General features: G+C 35.4%; 1 protein-coding gene across 5 annotated transcripts in view; it reads right to left on the reverse strand.

Moving 5' to 3' along the window:
- Positions 1 to 13,922, reverse strand: part of ROBO1 (roundabout guidance receptor 1) — a 701,438-nt gene that overhangs the window by 327,880 nt on the left and 359,636 nt on the right. The window lies entirely within an intron of this gene.

Raw genomic sequence — 13,922 nt, forward strand, 5'->3', positions numbered from 1 at the left:
TCTCAGCATTTACCTTTCTATTTAAGTTTCATACAGTACTGAATATGGTTTGAAGGGCTGAATTTTTAGTTTGCTATTTATATTCTTATAAATCATCACCCATTTTTCAGACTTATACAAATATGTAATATTTGAGAGAACAGGACTACTCATGCACAAATTAACATGTGCTGCCTGTGTTTGAGACACAGGACTTTGATAGGAAATCTCCAAGAAAAAGAAAAGGTTCTCCAGAAATGATAGTTGTGATTCAGCAGATGGCACTCTTCCCTCAAAGTGACTGAAATCAGGGCTGCCTCTGATACAAGAGAGAATGTGCTTTTGGAGATGATTTATTTCAGGGTACTCAGAAGAACCTGAATTTTTGTAACTACTAAAGATCCAAGGGTACTTCTCTCTAAAGGCAGAGATACGTACATCGTGTCTTGGATGTGTTATGGGGCAACTGCACTCTCCATACAAACCTCTTTGAACTTCAAGTGGCTCTTACCTTCCTGGTCTTAAAACTACTATGTTGCCTTCCAGTTATCTCCACATGAGCTGGCTGCCAGGAATACTTATGTGAGTGCATGTGTATATTATACAATGTGTACACATATGTACACAGAATTTATCATTCTAAGCATACTGAGGCTGGCAACGAGTATGACTAATCAGTAATGTTATTTTATATGCTACAATTAAGCCTCCCTTGACATCAGAGAGAACTAGTTCAGATAAGAGTACATTGTTACTGTTACCTATTAGACTATTACAAAGATGTCTGTACAAATTATTTAAGCTAGAACTATTTTCGTAGTTTTTTGTCAAGATCTTCATGGTATCTTTCCCAGGTCTGAGTCTGCTTTCATGTGATTAACCATATAGATTAAAGAACTGTATAGACTAAAATCAGCCAACACTAATTTTCCATATAGAAACTCACATTCACCCATACTGACTCACGCAATTCCATGTCTTGTCTTTTTTTTTTTTTTTCCCCACTTAAGAAACATTAAACATAATCATTTTAATAGTAGTGACTGGTAGCCTCCTATAATCTATATGTTTAAATTACTGTATTACCATTATATTACCTTCAGAATGTAATATTCACTTAAAAAAGGCACCCATCTACAATGTCCCCCATATTCATTCCATTGTTCTATGAGATACAGCAAGTTTCCAGAACTGTTTCTTCCCAGACTGTTTAGGACGCCACCAACGTCATGACTTGGATTATGTAGTTAACTGCCTTAAAAAACTAACATTTTTTTTCTTATATGTAAGCATTGATAATCTGAAATGAAATGGAAAAATGCAAGGAATTACATCTCTCCCTTTATACATTTGACTCTAAGTGTACTATGGTCCCAACCCATGTTAGGAATACTAACTGAAGTCAGTAAACATATAAGACAACAGAACAACATAAAATTTCAGTACTTTTTAAAGGCTTCAGTAATACAAAAATACATTAGAACTAAACAGTCAATTATGCTTTTAGACGCTGAAGCACTGCACAGTGTAGCTGAATATAAAAAGTGCATGGATAGCAAAAGCTTTAAAGCCTACAGTTGTTGTATAATTAATTGGGATAATTAATATGGGCAAAAAAAAATGTCATGACTTCCATGTCCATATTAGTCAAGTTGTGTCTCTTTCTTGATCTGAATGGCTACTGTTTAAACCTGCTATTCAAAGAGATTATTTTCTTGCATTTGATTGTTAGGGCCTTAAGATGCTTTGGCTTTTATTTACATTAATTTTGGGATGCAACTCATCTCTTTGATGTTATATTTAATTACACCACTAGTGAATTTAGACTTCCAGTATTTGAAGTACACTGGGGCAGCACAACATTTGAAATAGTACTCATGGTCATTGCAGAGTAAGGAACACTAGCAATAAAATCCGAGTTTTTATTTGTTATGTTGAATTTATAGATAGAGACCCTAAATAAGCTCAGGCCTCATCATTCTAGGTGTATAAAAACAACATGACAAAAGATCCTTTCTTCGAAGGATTTATAAAGCATCATTATCAGTGGAAAGGAATACAAGAAAAATTCACCACTGGCATAAACATGGAAAATTTCATTGATGTTTATCCTTTAATACTCTTTTATATTAGGGGTGTATGTGGCTTTTCATTTCTGTTTCAAAGATGCTATAACATCCCCATGGAAAAAAATAAAAAAAAATCACTGAAGCTATATTCTTTCTGTTCCTCCAGCAGAAACTGCTAAGGGCATATTTTCTATTCTGTCTACTCAGCACACTAGCTCAAATGCCTTTTAAAATTTATTATAATTATAGGAAATAATGTGTACAACTTCTGCTCTGTGGTTTTGTTCTTGGTAATGACAAAATGCTAATCTATTTAATATGTAACTTATATACAAACAACACAGTATTTATTACAAAACCAGTGTTATCTCTGATACTACTAAACAAAGAGAGACCTGTCCCTGAAATCTCAGTATTTGGATTAGATGTTTAACAAATGAGCCATTCAATACTCACTATCCCCTTGTTTCTATGCAGAGTATAGGAAGAGTCTGAGGGTGTCACCTAGTGGATTGTTCAGACTGTCTATAAGAGAGCTAATAAGCAAAACCATCCAAATGGCATTGAATGAACTAACAAAATGAAAGAGATTCTTTCTTTTTTTCTTTATTTAATTACTCCAGAAATTTTGAAGGCTTCAACAAAACGTTATTGTTCCATAATTTCTGCCTTTTGGTTCCCATTCATGTCATAGAATCTGCTGGCACTGACAAGGCCAGTAAGAATGATGCATCCAAAATTCTGAAAATTACCTATGTTCCTGGCTCAGAGGAGGGGTTTAATATTACCACAGACGACCATTTTAAATGAGTTGCACAAAACTTTTGTTTGAGATTACAAGTAAGTGGAAGAAATGATATACAGTGCCTGTAGGTTCCATCAATTATATTTTAAAAGAAAGAACTATTGCATGGTTTTCAACAGGCCATCAAAAAAGGTTTTTTACGTGTATTAGTTTGAGATTGCTGCATGCATTTATAATTCATGAATAGTTAAGGTTAACCTTAGCAATCTGGAGATGAAAAGGATTACATAAACTATCCATCTTATTTCTTTGATTGAATTACTGCACATATTTAAAGCAGACGCCACTTAAGAGCTGAATACCTGCAGTGAATTAACTCAGTCAAATGCAAAGCAGATACCCAAGCCAGCACACCCAGTACAAGTTTCAATTGCATGTTGAAATTTAAAACAACCAGCATACAATTTATGACTGTATGATGAAAGCCTATCTGATCGCATATATTTAACCTCTTTTAATTAAAAAAATGCTTACTATAGTTTTAATATTATATTCTGCCCTTGAGTGGAGGAAGGGAAAAAGTAAGGATGGAACTACAAATGATAGAGGCATCCTGTATTAGTGCCTAGAGCATATAGGTTACTACACCTCCTGATCTTTTTCAGTGTACACTGTGTGACCAGCATGGGACGAGGAGAAACATCTTTGCCTCATGATGGTGTCCTTGCTTGTTGGTGGCAGAAGTACATACCACCTGTCAGCAGACACAGTACACTAGTGGAAGGAGCAGCAAAAATCTAATGTTAGCAGTATCTTTTGCTGGCCTTGCTCTTGGTACCCTGCTTGAAGTGATGTCTATTTAAATGAACAAGTGGAACAGCCTTCCTTTACATATAACGGCTAGCCCAGTCTTAGCCTTTTCTGCACATTGCAGAAAAATGTTGGCGAAATATCAGAGAAAAGGTTTCAGTAAACCATATCTATATTACAAGCTCTCAAAACCACACCTTGAGAGAACTGTGAAAATTTGTATTATTTAGTTTAATTACCGAACCAAAAACGTGTATAAATGCATTTAATGTGTTTGGGTAAAACCAAACTACCCCTGCTTCATGAGGTAGGTGGTACAGGAAAAAAAAGGAACAAAAAATGTGTAACCCCTCACCCCCCAAAAGAGGAAGCAGAGGTATGATTCTACTAGATATTAAACGTTTTCTGGCCCTTAGCAGCATTTCCCTCCTCTTTGGAATTTGGAGTTATTTTCAGGTTTTCTTTTTTTTTTTTTTTTTTTTTTTTTCTTTTTTTTTTTTTTTACTATTTATTCATTTATTTATTTATTTTCTCCAAACAGTTGGTCTAAGTCCTAATGGATTCTGGTAAGAAATGCCCAGGTCAAATGTACTATATGGTTCAGTTGTGGACACTGCTAAAGAACAAAATCTGCAGGGCGAGTAAGGATTGCTGAGAGAGGATGCTGTCAGTCAGTCTTATGTACCCATTCATACAGCAGGCTATTTTCTTTTAAAAGAGTTCCTTCCAGCTTTGTGCAGGGTACAGCAGTACAATGCTCACATACTGCATACATCTCCTCACAGAAGGTCAGGCTGTCTTCAGATTTTAAAATAATAATAATAATAAAAAAAAAAAACAACCAAAAACAACCTAGAGGGAAGGCCTTGGGCCCCAGCTAAATATTTCATTAAAAAGCAAACTGGTCTTGCATGTGTTCTCCTTAAAACCTCCCAAAGGACAAATCTGTCAGGGTATGTCTACATAGTTAGGAGCATCCAGTAACACAACTATTCCTCCCACTCTCTGAGACAGCCTGACATGAGCCAGCTCCAATCCAGAAGCTGAGAAAATATGCTATCATAGTGCCAAGCCTGAGCTAACACAGGTTGTGTCTCAACAGGCCTTATTAACTGAGGCTCATTACTGTAATAACATGGCTAGATGGCTGCTGCGCTGCAGCTGGCTCTGTGTGCCTGGCTCGCGGTGTGTAAGGAGCAGGGCGCTTAAGTATCTGCTCCTGACTGTGTAGACATGCCGTCAGTGTGTTCCTCCTCTTCTTCCCGGAGGTTTTGTCATTTAATTTAAAGCCAGCAGCTGCTTCTCTCAAAAAGCTCTTCTGGCATTAAAAAAAAAAAAAAAAAAAAAAAAAAAATTTAAAAGATAGCACGTTTGTGAGAGGTTGTGGAGGGCTGGCTGCCTCTGGCAGGTCAGAGGTTCATTCCTGCTATGCCACGATGGAGTTCACCAAAGCATAAAGCATGATCTTAAGTGAGGATCACGTATACAACCTCCAGTTTCATCTCCTCTCACCTCCTAACAGAAAAGATGCAAGAGTAAATTACAATGAGCACTGGAGGAGGAATAAAAAAATGCAGCCATCTGCTTTCAGATAAAAAGTGAAAAACTCCCCCTTCTCTTTTATATAAATGGACACATTTTGTATTTTCCAAATTGTTACTTAGTAGACAATTTATCTGCATTTACCCTCAACTATACTGTTGGGTAAACATCCTACTTTTAGCTCAAGGGCGCAGCCAGGGCTGCACGGACTCATAGCTAACCTCAAAGAATGCAGCAAGAACAGAAAAATCAGTCTTTAAATCCTAATGCTGGAAGGGGACAGCACCATGATGGTAGTTCAGACAGTAATATCAGACTGAATAGATAGATACTCAGGGCAAAGAAAGTCTCAGGCGAAATTCTTACAAACCACAGCAGGGAAAGGTATTGCCTGGGATCTACCCTTTCCACTTACAATCCCTATAGCTGTATTTCTTAGGTGGGTAGGTAGAAGAGCAACAGCCAAGCACTGGCATTGCAAGGGGCTACAACACTGAAACATGAGTAGAAGTTTGAGAGGTTACATTCAAACACATTCAGTTGGTTCTCTTTTTACTAACAGCTTTACTTTTTATTGCAAAATTTTAAACTTGCTTCCCAACTTTGAAGAAAATAAGTCACGCTTATTCCTTGCATCACTTTTTGGTATCCAATATTACTTGTGTTGCAACATTTGCATTTTGATTTCAAGAGGCAAATGAGATTTTAAAAAACAGAATTTTTTGATTACAGTGGTAAAATCCTCCCAGACAGTTCAATAAGATCATTTTAGAATCTACATGTCTTTCAGTAAAATACTCATCAAAACTCTGGTGTGCTTTGTTCTTTTCTGGATTGTTTCCAAAAAGTGTTGTTTTGTTTGTAGTAAACTATGCTGTAATGCCCTCTGCTGGTATTAGGTTGGCAAAAGCCAGCTTTAGATTTCCTTAGGTTGTTTAAAGAGGTGTAAAAACCGTTTAAAGACTGAAGCTTCAAACCCTATGAACTTTTGCCAGTACACTAGGTTGGTAAGAATCTGTAAGGAACTTTTAAGTAAGAACAACCAAATTGATTTTAAATAATCCCAAACTTTAAAAAAAAAAAAAAAATCTAGATCTTTCAAGATTTCTCAAGCAAGAACATTTGCTAAAGTCTCACATTCTCTGAAAAAATTCCAGGGCTAAAGGAAGAAACTATTGAGTACCAACTGATGTCCATTTAACTTTAAGAAGTTAATTCTGCATTAGCAAAACAAGACCGTACAAAACAATAACCATAGACTGAAGCCACCATAAAAGCAAGGAATTGAATCTATACACTAGGACTTAAGTGATACTCTTGGCCAATATTTTTAGTAGGTTTCAAGAAAATGGGAATGATAATTCAGATAGTGTAATATACTAATTCCAATATACTGAAGAATCCTGCTTTAATACTTTTATTGCATTAATACATGAAAAGAAGGAAATATTGAAAATCAACTTGCTGCAGTTTTACTTTAAGCTTAGTGAGATGTTACCCATTCCCAAGGAGTTAATTAATACTTTTCATGAATAAATATCAAACCCACCAAAATCTTCTATACTGCAAGGTTAATCAAGTAACAGTTTTAAAAGTGCCAGTGCTATTTTATTTGACGTATCTTTCATAACTTCTTTGTTAAAATTGTTGTAATTAGGTAGAGTACTGATAAAAATAAGGTACTGAAAATTCTTATTGTTTTTGTCTTTCAATTCTCTCTGAGTGCAGAGTGAAAATTATAAACATGGCCCAAATTTGGCTTCTTGGAAATGGGAATGAGAGTTTCAAAAGTGCTTTGCAGTGGGGGGTGAGGGAGATGTTCAACTGCTATTGAAAAAACTCCCATTCGTGTTCCTGAAAATACCCCCCTTAAAGCTTTATTAAGAATCCCTTGAAAGAGATTTTTGCTCAAAGCCATAAATCTTTCCATCAGATATGCAGGGAGAATAACCAATTAACAGGAGACATGAAGGATTTTCTTGATTATAGTACGGACATACATTTCTCTGGAGAGCTGCTTTTGTTCAAAACCAGCCTATAGAGTAGAGGAACATAATTTTTCACAATGAAAAATGGACAGTTTTAATGCAATGGAAGCATGGGTTTGAGTAATCTAAAATATTTTCATGAGAAAAATTGTTATACAATCGATAGCGTTAAACACAACACAATTTGTCAAAAATATTTGACAAAATGGATCCAAACGATGAATACATGTTGATATGGTAACAACCATGTTAAAGGCAAACATTAGGATTTTAGACTATTGTGTAGATTTAGGCTAATCCTTAGAGGATTCTAGGTTCATGGATTTGCTCTGTCCTAAGCTGGCGGTAGCTTGAGGTGACACCCTCTGCCTGAGAGCAGGTGTGGGATGCATGACTCTCACTTTTCAGAGATGTATGAAAAGCTGGAGTCCATCTGTTTTCTTCTCAATCATTTTAATTATTTGTCCTATCTCTGATTATCCATGTAATCTAAGCCACATTGAAGACACTGCTGGAGAAAAAAATTAAATACCATAATGTAGTTATCTTTGAATTCTACTTTGCTCTGATGAGAATTGCAGTTGTTTTTATTTTGTTTGGGTTTAGTTTTTAAATTTAACGTATTCATTACATGAAACAGTTTGGTTAGTGATCAAAGGTCCTATCAGTGAAATAATGCGGTGCTTAGCCTTTGTGAAATTTGCATTATTGCTCTTCTGGAAGACATTACCCAATACGGCCTATCAAGGTAACATTCTTGAATTGTCTCTTAATGCTACTCTTCTCTAATAAGCAATGTGTTACAGGCAATTATATATAATGATTCATCACTAAAGAGGTTAGTGTTGTATCTACTGGCTAAAACACGACATCTTCAACAAACATATTCTTCTATTACCTGTTGAATTCAGGATAGCATTGATTTGACACTGATTTCTCACTTGGACAGCGGAGAGACTGAAGTAAGCACACAGTGCAAAATCCATCCTACAGAGAGGAAAGGATTTATTTCTAGCATCTTGGTACATGAATGTACACAGATTGCTGTGGCTTTCTAAAAATGTAATTAAAGTATAGCAATCATGTAATATCCTTACCCAAATGCTTCCATTCTTACTATGACATCTTACACAAGTATATATCTCAGTTCTGAAAAAGGTCACATGGTAAATAGTAAAATGGCAGCCATTTCCATGGTATAGCAATCTTCTCTTTTTCTCACAGTTAAGCACATATTAACAGCAACAGACAGAAAGAAACGTTGAAGGGACTTGTGTCTTCAGTGCTCTGCTACTGCACAGGTAGCAATCATTTAAGTCTGACTGAGGTTCATAGAATCATAGAATCATAGGATCATACAATATCCCGAGTTGGAATGGACCCATAAGGATCATCAAGTCCAACTCCTGGCACCGCACTGGTCTACCCAAAATTTTAGACCGTGTGACTAAGTGCACAGTCCAATCGCTTCTTAAATTCAGACAAGCTTGGTGCAGTGACTATGACTAGTGACTATGACTATGTTTATTACATAACCATAAGGGCTGATCCAGGTCCATATACCAAGTAGCAGTAAAGTACTTATATTCAGTCCACTCATTCTTCAAACATTTGCCATCTGAAACACTGCCACATCCAAATCAGAGCACAATAATTCTACCTCATGAGGTTTGAGGTCACAACTTCTGGAGTAATGTGAAGGTATTATTTCTTTCACATCCTGGAAAAACTAAGGCACATTTTATTTATACCCACGGAAAAAAATAGCAACAGATAAATAGCTTTTTGGGTGCATTTCTGCCAAACTCTTGGCAAATTGAGTAAATCACATGAAATAAATCTCTACTTTTAAAATCAGATACCAGCTTCTGGAGCTGATATTTACAAACAAATTATTATTATTATTACAAACAACTTATATGGCAACAGGCCATATCAGGTCCAATTTATTTACCAATAAAATTTGAATTTTGAAAATAACATGGTACTGAATAATCAAGGGAAGAAGTGATATCTTCATTTCTTGATCCATGCAAATCAAGTTAAGATGCTTTTCTTGAAGCCTTAAGCAAACACAAGTGTGCTTTATGTAGCCCAACACAGGGGTTAATGGGTGAAATTTAAATGGCTTTTATAAGTTTATACTTGTTGATCAAGTGGTCTTTTCTATCTTACATGCTACAAATCATGCAGCTGATGCTAAGCAATACATTATCTAGGAGATGAGCATAAGTTTTTTTTTTTTTTTTAATTATATATTATAATAATTTAAAAGATTTTCTTTGTGTTTGTATCTGTAACCATGCCACAGCTTGCAAACGATTCTCTTAATTCTATTGACAAAAATGAACATAGATCCAAAACATGATAGTCTATACCCACAAAATGGGAAACAGTTCTTGTTTTCACACCTCTTCCATTGTGGTTTATAGACTACAACAAAAGTTGATTACACTCACGTTCCTAATTACAAAAGTTAAGGGAATTTTCATATCTTTCAACAGTTATGTCTTCAGTTAATTACAAGTAAGATTGGAAAACAAATCCTTTAATGAAATATGTACCACAGTTGAACTAAACACAGTCACACATTGCTTAGCAAGGCTGCCAATAAATTGAAACAAATACAACTCCTGAAATGTTTCCATGAAATAAGTAATTAAAGGTTTTCTAGTACGCAGCTTCATGGAGTACAAAGAATAAATTACATAAAATAAAGGCAAGACACTAACAACCCAATTTCATGCAGAATTCCAACTCCTGAAAGGTTTGAAGCCTCAGGCACTTCAAATTCACTGTTCTCATTCAGAGAAATGATTTGCAGACCTAAATGAACATTTTTTTTTTCTTTGAGTCAAATGATCCATCTGTTTACTAAAACAATTCACTGCAAAGCCAAAGAGGTCATTTCAGGGTAAAACCTCCATCTTGGCAAAGGGTAAACTAAACAGGGTGTCAAGTTGAACTATTTGAAGTATAAAGTGACGTCAGCTAATGTTTGATGATGTTCAGATTCTATGATCTTTTTGCTGCAGCATTTTTAAGACTGGGAAACAAAGAATCCCTTTTTTGGAAGATATAGCATTCAGAGGTTTATATTTCTACATCATTATCCCAGTTTTATGTTGTCAACTACTGTCAATAACAAACTTTATATGTTAAATTGTATATACTGTCCAACTTACTAAAAAACTTAGAGCCATCGGACAAAGAAGCGTTTGTCAGTAGGCTATGGATTTGTAAGCTAAATCACAGAAAGAGGCATTCCAGAGAATGTTTCTCATCTTCTCCCATTTTAGAATGATGGATTCCATTTATTTCAAATTGCTAATTTGCAGTAAAATTGGAATGTTTTGATGTGGAACTTGGTGGCATGGGGAAAGAGTAAAACCAGGACAGAATACGTTCTTGTGGAATCAGCACATTGATTAGGAAAATGTTTGCCTGAAACAAAACTACAACATATCACCTGAATTCAACATTAACAGTAATTTCAGTGGTGTTAGGTTTTCAGTGGTGTTAGTGCTTCTACTAAAATCAAGGAAAAACTTCCTTTACATGGATTGTATTCTCAAAATTAAAACATGGTTTTACGTCCTAAAATAGAAACACAATAGAGAAGTTGCCATGTTTCTTCAAGTACCAGTGCTGTTCACAAGGATTAGCAGAATGTTTACAGAACAAGAGCTGTTTTCAGTGAGGTGATTCCCCCTCTCTTTTTCCAGTTCCATGCATTGGAACCAGGCAGGTGGAAATGCTTTATTAAGGCCTCTGCAGATAGTACTGTCTAGTAGTGGAGGAAACTCTACCGTATAGATGCTGTACAGATCTGGGAGATCTGTATCACCTATCTTAGGACTAACAAAGCATACAAAGCATCTTCTAGAATTGTCTATTTCTGTCCACTTACTGCAGAGAGACATGCACGACTGATTTAGACTTGGTCTATCAACCTTTTATACACCTGAATTTAGGCAAGATAAATCCAACCTTTATATGTAATCCTAGAGGTACACTTGTATGAAGGATCTTGTCCAACTCGGAAAAGATCTTTACACTTCAATACCTAACTTTAGATACATTTAAAACAGGTCTTTGTGTCAGGAATCTCAGCTGTAGACAAAGTCTGTGAAGAAGCAGTGAGAGCTGTAACTACAAGCTCTGAATCTGAACGGCTTGGCTGAATCATTGGTCATCTGACTGAAACATCTGAATCAAGCAGAGTTTCCTTGGTTATTTTCACAGAAAATTCTAAATCAGCTTTGCATATATAAATTCATAAACAACAACAACAACAACAACAAAAGTGGATATAAGAAAAAGATAGACAAATTACTCTGCATTTTCTTGTTACAGCTTTGCATTTCTCCTACTGCTATCCAAGGACAAGTTGACAAACACAACTGCATTTCCCTGGTGAGCGGTTTTGCAGTACAAGAGAAGATTGTGTACATGTATGACACAATGGAAGTCCTTTGCTATGGACTGAACAGTTTGTGTGCTTCTCTCTTTGTCACCTTTTACCCATTTTTGTCTTTCCAAAAAAAAAAACATAATGAACTCTCTGTGCAATTAAGATCTTGTCCTAAAGTCCACAGTAGAGATCGAATTCCTCTGTAAGTTATCTTTGAACAAAATGCTTAGTTAAACTTGTTTTAAGGTGACTGTCTCCTTGATGTTAAACATCAAAATAGTCTATCACCAAAATTACTTCTCATGTTTTTCTATGAAGCTGCATCACTTCTTGGATTATAGAAATTATATTGTCAATGTGCAAAAGTTGCATCAAAGTTGCATCAATAGTATAATAAAGCAAACAGAGCACATAATGGTACTATTAATCTTTCCAGTAAAAATTGCCAGGGTAACTTTTTATTTCCATGACCTTGGAATGGGTTCATTGCAGGGTATCCTTTGTCAGGCGCAATGTTGCTTCTTCTTGTGCCCAATTTTAGAATATGCATTTTCCTTTGAAATTTGTAAGATGACAGAGAAATTATAGTGAATTATCTTTGGAAAATATCAACATCAAATTAAAATCTTATTTTCCAAACATGCTACACATAGACACTAAGCAGACAAAGAGAAAAATAATAAATCTGATCATTCTCAATGCAAACTAGAAGAGTTCCTCATGTTCTGCCATGTTCCAAACAGTGCTTATGAACTGTGATAATAAGGATGATTAATAACTAAAAGTTTTCTCATCTTACTTCGTTTTCACATCTCTTTTGGGGTTTAACACCCAAGCAAGTGTTTAACCCTTAGTGCTTGTTTTCAAAGTCATGGATATGTGCTTCCAAAGTTCTTTAGGTAAATGGAAGAAAAAATGTTATGAAAATGTGTTGCTGTCTTTCTGCTTCTTCTTTTAAATCCACTGCTTTGTACAGTTCATTTAAAGTACTTTTGAGATTACTAGACACACAAGCTAGAGGTAAAATACTGATATGACATAGATTTAATCTCAAATGAAAACAGATGCCATTTAAAAATGATTTAAAGAGTATAGGTGCTTTATATTAATCAAATTCTTTTTTTGCTATGAGTATAAATGTCGATTGAGGTGCTTATCTGTTCATGTTCTATTCAGACAAATTACTCCTAATAGTGTTTGAGGGCATGTTTAAGAGTTTTTAGACTGATTATAGATACTATACCATTTTAAAACTATAATAAATATCATATTCTTACAGCCATAGTGCATCTGTGTAACATTCAAGCTTATTCATAATCATTGTCATGTACTGTGCTACAGTAGCCTTGCAAAAATAAGTATTTCTGAAGTAACTATCTCAGTCTCACATGTTGAGAATCACTATATATCTGCATATTACATTTATTAAGAATTTATTGCAAGACTGTAGCCTATGATCCATATTCAAACTTATCCCACTTTCTTATGGGGCTTGGCTGGTAGCAGGACAGGCAGAAGAACCAAAGATATTATTTTCATTTCTTATTCAAAAAGATGGTTTTAAACTGGGGTAGGACAAGAGAAACCAAATTCATTCAAAACCAAACATTTTTCCATTCAAAACACAGAGGTTCAGGAGAGGTACATTTCCAATGAATTGTAAGCCTGTTATTTTGCAGTGCCATGCACCAAAATTAATTACACAATAGAAAGATAATCAAGTTGACAATTAAAAACCTTTGCAATTGGCAAAAAAAAAAAAAAAGGGAAATATAGGATGTGACTTGGCTGATGTTGCAAGGTTTATCCATACAAAGTGCTCACTGAGAGAGAGGAGTAGGGCAAAGGGAATCAGAGAGCTTGGCCATGAATTTTACATAATGAAATTATGCTACCAGAAGATAAGGAGAAAAGTGAGGGAAGGGAAACGGAGGAGGAATACAGAAGACAGATCAGATGGTATATATTGAAGGAAACCAGGGAACAGGCCGATGCAGAAATGGAGAAAAACTAACAGCAATGCTCTAATGAGAAGTGGAAAGGATTAGAATAGCTACAGCAAGTCTTAGCAGCATAGCAACAGTCTTGAGAAACCTAATGACATCTGGGAACTTAAACAAGGCCTCTAGTCTGGATGCTATTGAGGTAAATGAAAATCTTTAGCAACAGCACCACTTGAGTTCTCATTCCAGTGTTATGACAGTTACTTGCTGCTCATCAAAAGGCTGCACTGTTGAGATGAGGACTGGGTTATGCATTAAATATCTGAAATGAAAAAAAAACCTCATCCTCTGAGTACACATGAAATTCCTATCCATTTCTGAAGACTACTCCCTCCTTATTTTCTTTGACAGGAGTCAAAATGTTCAGTGTTT

The sequence above is a fragment of the Cygnus olor genome, chromosome 1 (assembly GCF_009769625.2).
Source record: "Cygnus olor isolate bCygOlo1 chromosome 1, bCygOlo1.pri.v2, whole genome shotgun sequence".
NCBI lineage: Eukaryota > Metazoa > Chordata > Aves > Anseriformes > Anatidae > Cygnus > Cygnus olor.